Genomic DNA, 18,232 nt, shown 5'->3' with positions numbered 1-18,232 from the left:
TATCTGGACCTCTGGCACATTATCTTTAGGAATCTGGAGATCTAACAAGAATAAGATTAATATCTAAGCTCAAAAAAAAAAAAAAAAAAAAGAGTAGGAAGAAAAATGCAAATAAAAGAGAACCCAGAGCATTACAGCCCTGTTAGTATAACTTCAATTTCTGGCAAGATTCTATAACAAAAATATTAAAAAAATCAATAAGTACCTCAAATACAATAAGGTGATAAAAATGGATAGCATGAGTATGTCAAGAACTGATCATGTCAAACTAATTTATTTTTTTTTTTTCCCCCTCTGACAAACTAACAGGCCACATGAATAAAGAAGAAGCAGGGGGTTTGGTACAGCTTGACTTTATTAAGTTCTTTGACACTGCCATGCATGACATCCTCATAAGCAAACTAAGATAATACAGTTAAGGTGTTATCACCTATTGAAAAATTACCTGAAGAAGTAGTTATGATTGGTTTACGCTATGAGAGTGCTTCAAGTTTCATTCCTCATGGATGTACCACAGATCTAGTCCTCTTCAGTATTTTCATTAACAGTTGGAATAGGTGAAGTATATTAACGTATGCCATTACAGCAGAAAAGGTGACAAACATTTTCAAGTACTGGATAAGAATATAAAGTGTTTTTTGACAAATTCATACAAAAAGTCACTAGAATTAAATTAAATATAGATAAATGCAATGGTTATACTAAAATCTAAGGTACAAAGGAAAAATGAGGAATAACTGAATAAGAAATAATTTAAAAACAAAACAAAAAACACACAAATAAATAAATAAGTAAATGGATGCTGGTCAAATAGTGGATTTGAAACTAACTGTGAGTCAGTAAATAAATAAATAAATAAAAATCCTGGAATACAGTAAAACAGTATTTCACCTGTAAAACATGATAGTCATAATTCTGCTCTGGGTAGCACCAGGGAAATTCTGGCTGGAGTCTTTCTGCTTCTTAATGCCCACAGATTGTCAGCCACACCCTTCAAAACCACATTAAGACCCAAGACATTTGATCTCCTGTCAACTGGCTGAGTTTTTTTTGTTTGTTTTGTTTTCACAGCAGCAATAAAGGATACAACCTTATGAAAAGCATCATAACTCAATAAAATATTTAGAGGTCTACCTACAACTGCCAAGCTTTAAATAACTAGGTTCATATAAACCATAACAATCCTGATAAATATATACTTTTTGGAAAGCCTCTACTTTTCCTTTCTACAGTAAACAGTTTCCACAGTTGCAGATATTTTTTGTAACTACTGTCTGATATGTTCATTTTCAATTTATCTTGTTTCTTTTGACATACAAAAGGTTTTTGATAGTTTGTTTTTCAAATTTTTCTGAAGTGCATTTGTTAGTTTAGGAAATCTATTTCACTATATGCCAGACTGAGAGATGCTTATCTTTCTGTCTGTGGAAGGGGCTTACGGATTAGTCTTTGTTTAAAGTGTAAACATGGTATTGCAGATATTTATGTGTGATAGCATACCCAACACAACTAATTGCACAGGAGAACATAATATATTTTAATGGCAGAAAAAGGAGGTTATTGCTGGTAGATAGATAGAATGGGCAAAATACTTTGGAAGAGGGAATCTATATATTAAATACGTATCAGCAGATATTGAATATTTAAACAGGATTTCTTCTAACATAGCCTGAATATTGTAAGTAGTGATCCATGGTAAGGTGAAGGATATTCATGAATCCTTTTCCCTGTGATACACCTGTTGCCAAAAAAGGAACATAGAGTCCACACTCAAAATACACTAAGACTGAAAGACATTGAAGAGCCTCATCTCCCACTAGCCTTAGCTGGAGCCACTTTGTGTTCTGTGCTTTCTCAAAATAAGACTGTTTGCTTATAAGCCCAGGAATGGATTTAATATCGTCAACTTTAGTGTGTTATTTTCAAAAATCTTGGTCAACCTTATGATGTGCTTATGAATACTATTGCTACATTTATTAACTACGCGAGAAACCCATTCTTCCAGTAAAGCTGCCCCATCTGAGATTCCGTAAACTCATAGCAGATAGTGAGACAATGTGTTTCTGCACACATTGAAAAGTAAAGCTTGTATGGGAGACGTGCTGACTCAGAAAGCATCTGCTAAGCAAATGAGTGAGAAATCTATTGTAGAGAGTTAAGAAGCTTTAGTACACATACATACTTATTTCACTCCACCTATTTAAAGGGCTGTCTGAGAATTTGCATGGTGTTTTTTAAATACAAAAAAAAATAATAGTTATAATTGATACATGCATTCCTTGTGTTTAGTAATAGTTCATATGCCGTACTATACTTGCATTCCAGTAATGAAGCTTACGAATTTTTAAGCAATTCTACTGCATTTTAAGCCCTAGTCCAACCTGGGAATTGAACTTTTAGAGCTCAACTGACAAGAGGAATCCATGGCATGTAGTCATTTGAATGGCTTATTAAACTTCTATCATAACCAATTAGTAAGGATTCTACTGTTCGCCCACCTTCCTTGGTAAATACTCATTTATTTTCTTGTATCATTACTTTCTTGTATACCATTGTTAATAAGCTTTCTCCTCTGCACAAAGCAACGTGCTAGCAAAAGCAGATGAAAGGAAACAATGAAGTTCTTGTAGATTACACATGCTGACATTTAAGGTTTTGTAAAATTGTATTCACTGGAGCCCTGGCCTCGTACTGCCTCATATAGCAGAGTAAAAAGACTACACACTTTCCAGTCAGTACAGGGAGGAAGACACAGAGTGGAGAAAAATACCATAGGGACTAAAATCATTCCTACTCTCTGGAAAATTTAAAGCTTTCTCCTCAGATGCAGCTAGAAAAAGTAAAGGGCATACATGTTAAAAACTGAAAGAGCGAATAGTAGTTGACAGCCCAAAAAGGAAAAAAAAAAAAATCAAAGCTTGTTGTTTAAATTATTAGGCTATTTTCCCCACTACAGAAAAAATAGTTTTCCCTTTTCTTCTTTGAAGACATCTGCACTTGTGTGTTGAGAACAGTCATTGTAGTGATGCTGTGATCCTATAATGACACACATTAAGTTTGATATTCCTTCCAAACACTAAAGTGTCTTGAAACTGGAGCCCACACAGACATTGATGTCCTTTAATCTGCTCTGGGCTCTGGCCTCCAAAATGTCCTCCAGATGTTGGGTTCTTCAAAGGTCAGACAGCTTCATGCAAATGAATGTTCAAGGCGTCAAGGGTGTTTGAAATTGTACCGGATACCTAAGCTTAGGTAACTGAATCATAACTAACTGATTTACAGATTACCTGAACACTAGTCGTGATACTTAGGATATGGGAAATTTCATGAGATCCTGGCCAGCTGAATTGAATCCCTAGAAGAATTCATCTCACTTATTCCAGGTCAATAAATGTTTAAATTCCCACTGTAATAAATGAAAATCCAGTTAATATAGTCAATGGAACCTGGAAAGCAATTGATTTCATCATAAAGTAGGTAACCATATTCGTTCAGGTGAGTACATTAGCTTAGGTGATAGCATCAATTCCACTGATGTGTTTTCCATTAACTATGAAGCCATCTAGCCATCTTTCTCAGAAGCAGATGTCTATACGAAAAGTTAGATGTGATGAATCTCACCCTAAATTTAGGAGGAAAGAGGGAGGGAGGGAGGGAGGAAAAATTATCAGTCTTGACATTTTCCTCTAAGGAAGTATGGAAGAAGAAAATGGATGCTGTCTCAGCAGCACCTTAAAAGCATATCACCTGAAGCAGCAGAACCTCTGAAAAATCTTGAAATTTGTCTCTGACCCTTTAGTGTTGCAATGCATTCCTCTTCCTCTGTACTTCTTGCAGAGGTCCTTCTCCTTGGGAAGAGGAAAGAAGGGGACATTTCTAGCATCACATGCTTCAAAAGTTAACTTCCTCAGTAATAACCTCAGCTTGAGAAATCTAAGAAAATACATCTTTATCGTTATTTTATGTGCCTCATTTTCCCGTTTTATACTAAGGTGTTCTTTGATGCGCAACAACTTTATAAAGATGGTTGTTAAAATAAAAAGAGGTTGTTAAAAGGAGAATGGAGAGACATCTAATGCAATTATGTTTGCAATGATGAAGAGGATTTCAGAGACCTTGCACTTGCATCCTTCTTAAAATAAATACAAATAAAAAAGATCAAAAATAAATGCATAAAAATAAAAGGACAATGGATAATATTGGAGCAGAAATGCATAGTGGATTAATAATGAAAAATATTTGGAAATGTGGTTTTAATTATGAAATGGTTCTGTTTTCATGACACAACCCAGCTGTATATTGCAGAACCCCAAACTGGAATTTGGCTTAGAAGATTGTACATCTACCCACACTGTGGATTGCCATGTCAAACTAGACTAGCTGAATCATCAAATTGTCTTCATGTCTTGTTTTAGACAGTCCAACGTATCTAAAAATTTTTCTAAGTAAAAAACACACACACACACAAAAACACCACACACACACACAAAAAAAAAGCATTTGAGAACTATATATAGTAAATTAAAACTCCTTTCATCTTTGGACACTCTTTATTACAATCTTCATCAATGTTTAATCAAAAGGATGTGTCCAAATACTGAGATTATCACTATGTGCTACAAATCAGGATGAACTGCCAAAATTCAAGCCATCTGACTGTAGTAGATTTATCCTTTTCAAATAACCTTACATTGTTCAATTGTTTTCTTGAAAGTAACCAGGCAGAAGTAATTTTGCATAAAATTTAGACAAGCAAAAGCTATGGATTTTAACATACTTAGACAAATGCAAACTGCTGTTACGTGATATTTTGTGACTAGAACATGGTGCCTTAAACTAGTGTAACTTGGGAAACAGGTATATTTCTGCAAAGACAATTAACTCAATTGTCACTGAACTGAAGTATGCCTTTGTAAAGTCCTCAAAGACTCATTACTAACAAAATTGTCTGAAGTGATTCTCAGATATTTGCCCCATCTCATTCATGCCAAAGCAACAGCTGCTATGAAAAGGTTGATACTCATAGCCTCAACTTTTTTTTTTTTTTTTGAAGTTATACATCTCAGTTCCTCTCTGAAATGCTCATCCTACACACAAATAACCCCTTCTCCCCTCTCTCTATCAAAGACCTCATTCTCAGTCTCCCCTAGCATACAAGATAAAGATGCTTTCTAGAATCCCTTTGTTTATGGGCTCCTGGATCTGGAGAAAATTTTTCCACATCTCTACCTAGGAATAGTCAAATTTTGCTGTTAAGGCAAGCTTACTTTTTACCACATTTCAAAGCCCTGCTCAGTTGATTCTTGCTGTCCATTCTAAATCTACTGAGTTGTCAATGTCTGGTACACCAAACTCTGTGGTCTTATTCATGATTTAGTGGGTGTACTCAGCAGACGAAAAGACTTATGTCCTTTAAACCTTCAGAGAGCACTTAGAGAAGATTTAGAAATAGAGTTAACCTGCTGATCACAATACTTAGAAACAATAAATCCCACCAAGAAACAAGGATACTCTCAGACACCTGTGTAAAACTTAAAAATAAATAAATAAATAAGTAAGTTATTTTCATTGGTTGATAGAAGACTAATGTATCTATTGGTCTAAGAAAATGCCATACCATGGCATTGCATTAAAGGGTAAGGAAGTTTGGCTGGACATAAACCCCCTTGTGTTCCAGCTTGTCCTCAGATATCAGAGAGGCTGGGGACAGCTGGGCTTAGATTCAGAGTGATGCCCAATTTGACACTATAAGTCTGATCACATTTTATATATTAAATTATCATGATCAAAGATGCACAACTAGCACAATAATACAGTACTGTAAGTCCAGTCACAATAATTATATTGAATTATCATGGATGCACAAATAGCACAATTAACACTATAAGTCCGGTTGCATCAACCACTATTGTGGATGCACAAATAGCCCAATACACTTTCAGTCTAGTAAATGTCTGGTGTAGTTTATTGAAGCAACAGGGGTACATGTTCTTTTGGATTGTTGGAGATAAATATACTGTCTGCAAAGCATGTGCAAATACCAAGAATATGAAAAGCACAACTAATTACATATGTGCTAACTTATGAAACAACTCTATTGAGAATGTTAGGTTTCCCAGGGAAAGACTCAGTATAAATGAGAGTTTGAATCTCACCCAATAGGTGTCCCTATGGGGGAAAGAGAGTTTCAGCCCATTGATCCCAGAAGTCAGCGATGTCCTTCCAACTTATTGGTGATGGTGTCTTCCCCAACACATTCCTCTCTTGGGCCATTGTTATACTATTTTCTTGCTTTTAGGTGGAGCTTGAGTGATTCTAGTCATACATGTCTTCGTTGTGATTGGTATAATTTTTTCTCACTTTAGCTTTAAAGGTATAGACTCAGAGAAATTCGGAGCGTGTGCTCAGAGAGGAGTGGTCGCACCCTGGAGGAGGGTAGCCTTTGGCATTATAATGAGATTAAAATGAGCAAAGTTCACCATCATGACATGATTTGGTTATCAGGTAGACTTGGGGCTGGCCATGCATTCTTATCAGCTCCATAGTATCATCAGGTTCCCCATCCCTGCAGTGATATCAAAGAGCCTGGCCATGGTGTCTACACTCTGCTCCACCCTCCATGCTATATCTCAGAGTCAGCACACCAAACTCCCCTGGTGTTACCAACACCTAATGTTGCAGGTCATCTTGCCAAGGGGACTATCATGGAACAAATTCCTTGCATATCTGCTGCATCTCACCCTAAGAGGTTCCTCAAACCTGAACTTTCTCTTAAGATGTGGACATACATTTAACCTCAATAAGTCACCTCCAGCAATTACTCCACATATGGCAAGCAAATAAGAGTTTATCTTCTTTAAGAAAGCTAGGCAATAATCTAAGATGCTCTGTTCTGCCTGAAAATTATAGAATCATAAAATAGCTTGGATTGGAAGAGATATTAAAGATCTTCTTATTCCACCCTCCCTGCCATGGGCAGGGATGTCACCCACTAGATCAGGTTGCCCAGGGCCCTGTCCAACCTGGTCTTGAACACCTCCAGGGATGGGGCAAACTGCTCCAGTGCCTCACCACCCTCTGAGTGAAGAATTTCCTCCTAACATCTAATCCAAATTTCCCCTTGGGCTGGCACAGGGCAGCTTTGGCAGGATGATTACCATTAGTTAGGGTGCTAGAAATCCTCATCGTTTCTCTGCAATCAGTGTAGACCCAACAGCATGAGCCATATGCAATTCAAAGTAAATAAAAACATCACTACTGACACTACTGAACATGTGACATATCTTCAGCAGCTGACTGGTAGAATATTCATTAATATTTTAAAAAGCTATCTCAAAAAAATCACATTTTTACTAGCAGTATCTTCAGTCTGTAAATAAACCTTTTGCAATGAAAAAAAAAGTCATATAATATGGAAATAAATTATTTTGCCATGTAATGAGGAAAATTGCACAAAACTAATCAATGTTTTGTTTTTTGTCTCTAAAAGAGAGCAAATTAGTTCAAAGCATAATTTGATGACAACTTACAGACACATAACTACATGCAAAAGCTTTTTAATTACAACTGTTATGCCAGATACCATTAACATTATCATATGAATAGTAAAATGTTGAATAGAAGAATTTAAGATATAATTTCTGTAGTTTTCATATGATAAACCTTCCATCTTTTTGGTTTTGTTATTGATTCAGTATTCAACATGTGTACTTATTTGTAGGCCCAATTTGCAGTTAAGATTAATGTTTCAGAAATAAGTTACTGTTTCAAAGACAATGTTTGGCCATTTTTACAATACTTTACAATTTTTACAATAGTCTTTTTATTTTGGATTATAGATAAAATATATTAATTAAATAAATTGTGATAAAATAAAAAGAAATAATGCATTAGACGGGATTCTTATCTGACCACTGTTGTAAGGTTGAAGAAGTCCATAGTTAAATGCTAAGTTTCTGTTACTGGAAATTAAATTAACCAATTTGGCCCAGTGACTCTACTGACAATAAATAAATGAATAAGTAAATAAAATGTTCTTATTACATGCTATCCTGTAACTTTGTATTGAAAAACAAAACAATATGAAAGCAATGACAAAGATGAATAGCATGCAAGAAAAAGATTTTTTTTAATAAAATTAGAGAAAATAAGAACAAAAATGATGTTTGAAATCTTCACCTTTTACACAAATTTATTTTTCTTTTACATTTGAATTACTTGAATTTCCAGGAAGTCTTCTATCCTAACCAAAATATTATATAATATTAAGTTGATATGTTGGTTCTTAGAAAGATACTATCTCTGCACCACACAGGAACCAATTCTAAACCATAGACTGATGTTGATTTAATTATTTTAGAAATACTTATATTTGTGGGAATTTTTCATTCTGCATTATCTTCTTGTAAAGCAGAAAGCCATTAGAAAAGTTTTAAATCCATATTGGAAACGTAGCATGCAGTATTTTTAAATAATTTATTTGTAGCAATGGTTTCATTATGTAGATACTATTAATTTTAGAATGTCTGTGCATGTCCAACCACCTACACTCCCTCCCTCTAACCCCTGTCCAGAAGACATTTGGAAATCAGCCAAAAAAATGGAAAAACATAATGAAATTAGGATCTTACGTGTATACTAAATGAACTAAGAAAGGAAGAATGCTCTAATCATAGAAGCATAGAATCATAGAATTATATCCCTGACAGAACAATTCTGGAGCCTGGGATACTCTAAGGCAAGTGCAATAGAGACAACCAAGAAGTATGCATGGCCACTGTGAATCACCTCTCCTTTTCCCACTGCTTAATAAAGGATGCTGGAGTGGAAAGACCATTGTCATGTAGTGCATGTAGGGTACTTCTTATGTCCTTTAATCATAAGGGTCCTCAAACCAAATTAAAATTGACCAAGTTGAGATTGTTTAAGACAAGATAGTAAGGAGGAAAATAAACATGAAACTGATAGAGCAGATAATCCTGGAAAGTATTTCCAGACACATGAATGACAAGGTGTAATGGTTTTTACCTTGCTGGGCAGCTGAAATCCATTGCCACCACTCTCTCAATCCGCCTCCTCAGAAGAGGAGGGGAAGAAGAAAGTATGCTGGAAATAAATAAATAAATAAAAAGCTTACAAGTTGAGATAAGGATAATTTAATTAGAGGGAAAGGGAAGAAGGGAAAGGGAAGAAGGGAAAGGGAAGAAGGGAAAGGGAAGAAGGGAAAGGGAAGAAGGGAAAGGGAAGAAGGGAAAGGGAAGAAGGACAATGTAGAAGCAGAGAGAGAGAGAGAGAGAAAACAAAATTATTCTCTACTTCCCATCAACAAGCGACGTTCAGCCACATATCAGGATGCGAGGCCTCAATATGTGCAGCAGTTGTATGGGAGGACAGAAGAGTTCATAACAAGAACCTCCCCCTCTCCTTCCCCTTTCCCACCTTTTATTTCTGAGTGTAACATCATATGGTATGGAATACCCCTTTGGTTGGTTTAGTTGCCCTGGTGATGTCCCCTCCCCACATCTTGTCCAACCCCAGCCTAATGTCTTTTGGGGATGGGTGGAGTCTTGGTGCTGTGCCAGTATTGCTCAGCAATGGACAAAACACCGGTGTCATGCCAATGCTGTTATAGATACACATGTGGAGCACAGCACTGTATAGGCTGCTGCAGGGAAAGTTAACTCCATTCCATCCAGACGCAGTACACAAGAAAACCATGAGTAGTAGTCATCATGGGCTCACCAAGGGGAAATCTTGATTGGTCAAATCAGGGTCCGTGTTGGGACTGGTGTTATTTAATACCTTTATCAATGATATAGACAGTGAGATTGAGTAAACCCTCAGCAAGTTTGCAGATGACGCCAAGTTGAGTGGTGCAGTCCGTACAATAGAAGGAAGGGATGCCATCCAAAGAGACCTGGACAGGCTCAAGAAGTGGGACCATATGGATCTAATGAGGTTCAACAAATTCAAGTGCAAGGTGCTGGACCTGGGTCAATCCCAGACACATGTACAGACTGGGAGAAAAACTCATTGAGAGCAGCCTAGAGAAGAGGGTGCAAAAATGATGAGTGGTGTTCAGTGACAGAGCAAGAACCAATGGGCACAAACTGGAGCGCAAGAGTTTCTGTCTAAGAATCATGAAGATCTTCTTTAATGTACAGGTGATGAAGCACTGGAATAGGTTGCCCAGAGAAGTTGTAGAGTCTCCCTCTTTTAAGATCTTCAAAAGCTGTCTGGACATGGTCCAGGGCAACCTGCTACAGGTGTTCCTGTTTGAGCAGAGGGGTTGGACCTGATGAGCTCTAGAGGTCCCATCCAACCATTCTTGTGATTCTGAGACCCTGAAAAGTAATGATTCTTGGCTTTGCTTGAAAACTGTATAAGTAAAATCTTCACAGAAGCCCTAAAAAAACCTCCCACATTCAAGGTTAAAATATTTTTCAGATTTGGAGTCTGGAACAAATTTATTCGGTGTGAAATTGTCAGAGATTTTTGTAAATTTGTTACTTATCTCTCCAGCATATGGTATTTTCTACTTCTTAGGATGAATAATTTTATTAAATAAAGTGCAAGAACTGTAGACCTTAACAATACTCTCTCTCTCTCACCATCCTTCCTATTTAATGACTATTTGTTGTTTTTCCTGTTTTACTTAGTGGTTAATAGAATTGTGTTGTGGGTTGAAGTATAGAAATGACCATCAGTGAACATTCACGGATTTCTGTGATAATACATGTTGACAAAGATTGTAAAAAAATGGATTAGAATAGAATTAGACCAAATGAAAATTCCAGCTCTACATTCTTATGTTCAACCTCAGTTCAATATCAAATGTCAAGGCAGTAAACCAGTTGCTTATGAAGCTAAAATAAAAAGAAACAATGCCTCTGTATTTTTGGAAGGCCTTAGACAATCAACTGTGAGCTAAGGTGCATTAATTTATTTTCTTGATTGAACAATATATGACTGTTGAGGTGGGGGAAAATATGCCAAAGAAACATGTTCTAAATTCCTTCTTTGGCTTTGATCTTCTATGACTATAATGTATATATTTTTACATTGTGACTCAGAAAACAAACAAACAATCAAACAAAACACAGAACAAGCCCTACCAGCAGCATCAACTTGTTCCCCCAGGGAAAGACAAAACAAACAAACAAACAAAAACCTTACCTGTTTTAATTTCTCTTTTCTGGAATCTAGTGTTTTTCCATGTCAAGTTTGTTCTTTACATGTATAAGTCAGAGATAACAAATATCTCTGCGAGGAGAGTTTAGTAGTATCCAAAGATAAGAATAAGCTTCAGCAAAAAACAGAATTTCACTGACTTATCTGATCACTACCAAAGCTCATAAAGAACATTTGTAGCTTACATCTACAGCTGGGGGGGGAGGGACAGGGAGGGGGCAGGGGGAGGCGGGCCACTAGAGCATCAATCCAGTTTGAAAAACTAAAATAACTGAATTTGTTTCAGTTTGGCTTAAACCAAATTTGTCGTTTGTCTTAAATAAAAAATTAAAAAAAAAAAAATCCTTGAATGTTATTCTGAGTAAATAAAAAGATGTATTTTTATATATTTATCAAAATAGTGATTATTACAATTGATTTTAAATATTATTTCTACTTGAAAATGCTTTCATTTTTATGTAGCAATGTTAGAACCATCCTCAGAATTCTAGGACTGTCCATTTTGAGGAGAGACAGAGATTTAAAATGTATTTATTAATGAACTCTCCCTGTTAATTAGGCAATTCAATTGTTCTAATTAATTCATTAATACATCCCCTCTTTAGAATTACCCAGCTCAAATTCTAACAGTCCCCATAGCTTAATGCTTCTTTTCTGTATATATTGAACAATAAATAACGAAAGAACAGCAAAGAGAAAAATTAGGGACAAGACTGCACAAAACAAACAAACAAAAAACCTAAGACTTCAAATACTCAGGAAAACTGCATGAAAAAGTAATAAAATATAAAGAGCATAAGCAAAGGAAGCAATTTACTATTTCATAAAATTTGACAATGTCTTGCATTCTGTGTCCTGTTAATTATGACTCTTCTTTTACTTTGTTTGTAAGACTTTCCCTCTCCCCATCTCTCTCTTGGTGTTTGATCTTCAATAGCTGGAGGTCTGGGAGAATTTTGATTCTTTGACTCAGACTTAAGGTCTTCTTTCATAAATAAAGCAAGCATGGAATCAGGAATAGAGATTGTTTGGAGAGAGTTTAAAGTGATGGCTTTTTTTTTTTTGTGAGGAAGAAACATTTATGACAACTTTGTTTTTAATTGCAATACAAAGATAGTATTGCAGAGTTCGCATATTTGAGAGTAGTATTCATGTGAATTCCTTAAAATTGCTTCCTCTGTGATGTCAGCAAACTGTGTGTGTGAAAAATAATAGCTCATTTGGATTTTTTTTGGTCTAGCATTTCAGCAGAATAAAAGGAAGTGAAAAGATGTGTTGCACTTTTTGATGTTCTCCTACTGTCCTGGTATCAGCCGAAATAGGTTTGATTTTCTTCATAGTGTCTGGTATGGTGCTGTGTTTCAGATATAGAAGAAAAATAATGCTGATAACACACTGATGTTTTAGCTGTTGCAGAGTGGTGCTTACCCAGAGTCAAGGATTTTACAGCTTTTCCTACTGCCCTGTCAGAGATAAGGCTGGGGGGGCACAAGAAGCTGGGAGTGGACAGAACCAGGATAGCTGACCCAAACTGACCAAAGGGATATTCCATACCATATGATGTCATGCTGAACAATAAAAGCTGAGGTGAATGTTTGGGGTTGGGAGAGGGGACTTCCACTGCTCAGAGGTGGGCTGGGCATCCCTCCTCAGTTGGTAGTGAGCAATTGTATTGTGCACCACTTTTTTTTTATTATTATTATTATTTTAAAAAATATTATTATTATTTCCCTTCTTATTCTGTCCTATTAAACTGTCTTTATTTCAACCCATGAATTTTACCTTTTTCCAATTCTCTCCCCCATTCCACTGCAGGGGAGTGAGTGAGAACTGCCTGATGGGTTAAACCACAACATGTCTCTATCATGAGTTAGATGGATTTTTTTTTTTCTGTACTACAACAGCTAAGATTTTGAAATAATGATAAGGTTGAAGTAAAACCCTAATCGAAGCAGTGCTCTGTTATTCTTTGATTTGGAGTAAGTTATAGTGGAGCAATTAGGAAAATGGCTATTGAAAATCTAGGGCAACTACAATCTCCAACAGTTTTGAAATTTCAGTATCATACTTTCTTTATGCAATATATGACAGAAGTTGTCAGAAACAACAAAATTAAGGTATTTGAAATGTAACATTAATAATAATTTTATTCAATTCACAGATAAATATTTGTTGAAGAATGCAATTTTCAGTTCTCACAAAACATGAGACCAGGCAATAAATCTGATAGACAAATTTAGTAACAAAGAGAGTGAGAAAGGTGCTACAGAGGGCAGTTGTAATTTCCCAAGTAGAAAAGGTCACCCCTTCTACTCCAAAAGTTGTGCTCTAGATTTAATAAATTTCATTAATTTGGAATCAGAGAGAAAGCAACATGAGAAAGAAAGACCATCAAACAAGCAGTTTACAAAAGAGACTTCAAATTTTAAGAAAGGACAGATAATGATGTAGTCACCACACACACACACACAAATAATAATAATATACATAATATAAGCATTAAAATTTATTAGATGATTTTGAAACACTTGCAAAGACTAGCAGTCTCATAGGATTGATAACAGTACAATTAGCTTAGAGATTTTTTTTTTTTAGAACGAAGAAAAATACTACAGGCAGAAAATAAATGTGTTAATGACCAGAAAGTAAATCAAACATTTTTTACTTTTAGGGCAGAAGTACAAGGGGAAAATGTGAGCCATCAGTGATATATTGGGAAATAATAATAAAAATAATTGGGAAATAATAATAATAAAATGAAAATGGTGAGCTTGTTTTCATTAAAGGAATATATGAATTACATTTATGGGCAAATGTGTACAACTTAAAATGTACCAGTATTGGATAACTTTTGGTGTCAAAAGCAAATTTATTGAAACGAAAATGCTTCATACCCTGAGCCTCACTAAGAGTACATTCACTGCAAAGAATCAGATTTCATCACACCTCAGGAACTATCTGAATAGATATTTTGAAGATTGAGCAATACGGCAATATAGAAGAGTACTGAAGATTGGTAAATGTCTCCCATTTCCTAACATTGCCACGTTTCCTCTGTGTGACATTAGAATGATATTATTGCTCTGGAAATCACTGTGTATCAAACTATTAGAATGTATATATTGTCCATTATAGGAAAAATATCAGAATTCTATGCTCGTAAACAGAAAACGAATTGTGTTTGTTCAGATTTTCTTCTTTCAAAGAAGAGATGTTCAGGAATAGATGGCTGATGCCAAATATATATTCCTTTATGCTTCATACATCAGCAGGGTTATGCTAGATGCCCTTAGAAATACAGAGTATATATTTGTGCATGTTCAACAGCCCCTTTGGGAAATATTGTTTTCTCAAACTGCCACTTGGGCTGTGTTCAGTACAAAAGGTGTTTTACCAAAAAATAAAAATAAAATTTAAAAAACTACATTTTTGATGGCATATAGTTTACTGAGGTCTGCAAAGATGACATTTTGATCTGGGGAAAAGCAGAAGAGCATGACAAGAGACTCAAAGCAGTTTCTGAATGAAATAAACAACAACAGAAACAACAAAGCAACAGAAACAAAAATCTAAATTGTGTGAAACTGAAATAACATGAAAGAGAAATTAACAGAACAAAGCTACAAATATGTAACAGTAAACAGCATCTACCAAAAACAATTTGATTCTAAAAAACAGGAAAGGAATATACGAATGTTTTGGGTTGTGAACTATGCAGTGAAATTGGCATCCAATCCAGTTGTCCCAGACAGAAAAACAAGAGTACTAAGGTACCATAGGGAATAACATTTATAAGAAATTTGGAATCAAAAATGTAAAAGACCCTAATAGTGATATGCTGGGAAACAATTATCAAAACTAAATTTTCCACTGAAAATCCAAGAAAAAAAATAGCACAGTCAGAATTAGTGGTGTTTCTATCAAAGGCTGAAAATTACATGACTCTTTTACATAACACATCTAGCAGCATAAGCAAACTCCAGAATAAATTGAATATTGCTATTTACTTCACAGGCTAGACTGAAAATAAATTTAATAATTTAATAATTGAATGTAATTAAATTCAATATAAAGAAGTGTTTATTGTTATCTTATTATGGCTAGATTGACTGAGAATTAATGTGTTGGGATTCATGCCCTACATAATTTTTTCTAATGAGCTTTTAGGAACCAACCAACCAAGCCAGGTTTAAGTAGATGATATACAATGGCAGTCAGCCGGAACGTAGGCACCCAATGAAGCAGACCTTTATCTGTCTCTCTGACACTGAGTGATTAGTGAACAAGAGGATGTCCATGCTTAGTGCATTGCTTGCCTCTACTACAGAATCATTTGTATTAATTTAATTGCTTTGGAAAACAGCTGACATTCACACTGGCTCAGAGAACTGAGATATTTCTGAACTGACTTCAACAATCTTTCTTTTTGACAGCTGGCTTGCAATGAGTGAAGCTGAGTAATCAGCCACTCATGTCTGAAATAGGATTAGTACACCTGAAACACATCTTGAACTTGTATTTCAGATATATTTGGAGCTATGAGCATGTTAAGATTTTGAAAAATTTTAGAGACACCTCTCAAATCTTGATTGAATGCTGAACTTTGTAAGATAAATTACTTTGAAGGAGATATATTTATAGTGTTTTCTTGCTGAAAATGGGAGCAGTTCAACTGTTTTCATTTGCATTTTCCTGAGAACGTCTCTTCCTCTGGAGCTTGTGCATTTCAGCATTACTTGCCTTATGATCAATTTACCACAAGAGTTCAGGTTTTATCATTTTGAAGGGACTGAAGTGAACAGCATTTCCTTGACAGCATTTATGTTGCTGAAACACCCAACTAGTCATTTCTGCAGATCAAGGACTCTGGACTGCTTCTAAGGGGCCACAAATTGTAATTATTATTATTATTATTATTAAACAAGCCCATTTTCAATAGGCTTTCATTAGCTTTGAGTGATCTATGTCTGGCAGTGCAAAACATGCTTGGTTTGCAGATTGAAAAGGTTTGAAAACTACTTGTCTTTCCTGTGTGAATCTTTCCACATGATTTGATAACAAAGGAAAAAAAATAAATTTTCTGTTTCCAGAGCTACACCTTACTGCTGGCACAATCTATTGGGGTGGACTTTTCTTTGTTATTCTGGATTTTTTATTTAATAATTATATGTTTCAGAGTATTTTTAAAAAGATCCTGGTATCAAATAAAAAGCATACCCAGAGGGGGAAAAAAAGTGTATGACACATTATTGATATTGTTACAGTGTGAATGCTATATCCAACACAAGACAGCCTTGTAAAAGTGATTACTATAAAATAAAAGTTGTTTAAATTCTGTAACTGCCAACAAAGTGAAAGTCTCCAGCACAGGTAATACATTATGGAAACCCCTGGAATCTTCATGAATGTTGTCAGCATCCAAACTCGAAAGCATAAAATCACTTACTATGTTGTAAGTTTCTTCTTACGGCTGTAATGTCACTATCGTTACTTTTATGAGACACTTTCATTATTTTATTTAAATTAAATGGATTTATGAATTGAATGTGCCTTGATTTTGCTCCCACTACTTCTCATATTTCAACTGAAAGTAAAACATGCAAAAAATTTTAAGACTCATTTCTTGTTAAAAGTACTGTGGAAAATAGTGTGTCTGCTTGATTAGTTGCTGTAAGTTTACCGTGTGGATTCTGTTAAGTTTAGTAAAAAGGTGAAAAGAAAAGAGGTGGTTTGTTGTTTCCTTGTTCTGACAGAGTCTCTCTCAATCATTTGTAATGACAGAAGAGAGCAGAAAAGTTACCTTCCCAAACAACATTTGAGTGCTCAGCCAGGAGGCGGTTCTGGACTTGAGGGTAGGACACATACAGACAGAGAGAGATGTTGAAAATTGGAATTTTTATGGAAAAATACAGAAAGAGTTTCAAATGAAGAAGTGTAGACATCTGTGATATAGAACTAATTATTGAGGCTCCCTTTATAGTCAAAGGAAAAAATTGAATCGGAATGTCCTAAGGTAGACATTAAAATAATTTTCTGAACCACACTATAAGTTTCTGTTCCTTTTTATTGACTGATTATAGAGCTAGGGTGACTAATTGAGACATATCCAGGACTTTATTGGTATATACTATTAGATGATATGACTACCACGCTAAGAAATGCCTAAGAAGAGAAGAAAGCAAAAGTAAAACAAAACATTAAAATAGAAAATGTTTTATGTAATTTCAAACTGTAATCTGTACTTTCACATTTCAGGCACACTTTCAAACTGTTCAGTGTAATAGATTTGTAACATGAGCTCTTTAGCTAACTATGGTGCATTATAATATCATCATTATATATATATATATTTGAGAATACTGAAAACTTATTATGTAGTACATGCTTTGGGGTCTTTGAAGAACATCAAGTACTTCAGGTGACAGGAGGAAGCTTTACAGCATTTAGCTTTGTAGCCTTTTACAGTTTGTGAAACCATATCAAGTATACGCATCTGTGTACTTTGTCTAAAGTCGTTTGGCATAAAAGTCTACATAGAGATAGAAATAAAGAATTCCCTCACTAGCTTCCAAATAATAATAAATAATGATACCCACAACATCAAACCATCAAACTAGAGCAATGTTTTAATAATGACCTGTTTGATGAAATAGAGAACATGATTACTATTGTAAATGACATGAGACAGGGATGAACAGTTAGGACGCTGAAGGACAGAATTAGAATTTCATGACAAATTGGAGAAATGGCCTGGAAAATAGAGATAAAATTAAATACAGACGTGCATTTTCATAAAGTTAGACAGAATAATTAGATATTCAAATACTACAGTATTCATTAGGTACTTAGCAGTAAGAGGCAAACTTTCTAAGGCATCTATTAGGATGTATGAACAGTGTTTTATCATGTAAAACACAAGGAATAATACTTCCAACACTCTGAGCATTGCATTGCAAGAAAGATATGAACTATGGACACTCCCAAGAAAGAAGTACCAAAATGATCTAGCAAACATGACAGGGAAAAAAAAAAGGGGGGGGAG

General features: G+C 35.2%; 1 long non-coding RNA gene across 1 annotated transcript; it reads right to left on the bottom strand.

Annotated features, from left to right (window-relative positions):
* Nucleotides 1-274: 274 nt before the first annotated feature.
* Nucleotides 275-11,320, bottom strand: LOC310887309. Its single transcript, XR_014575710.1, has 4 exons — nucleotides 11,176-11,320; nucleotides 9,028-9,105; nucleotides 3,748-3,848; nucleotides 275-3,622 (listed from the first exon to the last, which is right to left on the bottom strand). It is a non-coding gene; the product is annotated as an uncharacterized lncRNA (long non-coding RNA).
* Between the last annotated feature and the right edge of the window lie 6,912 nt (nucleotides 11,321-18,232).

The sequence above is a fragment of the Anser anser genome (genome assembly GCF_964211835.1).
Source record: "Anser anser genome assembly, chromosome: 1".
NCBI classification, from domain to species: Eukaryota; Metazoa; Chordata; class Aves; order Anseriformes; family Anatidae; genus Anser; species Anser anser.
The sequence above is the reverse complement of the archived record's forward strand: the minus strand, read 5'-3'. Positions and strand labels throughout refer to the sequence as shown.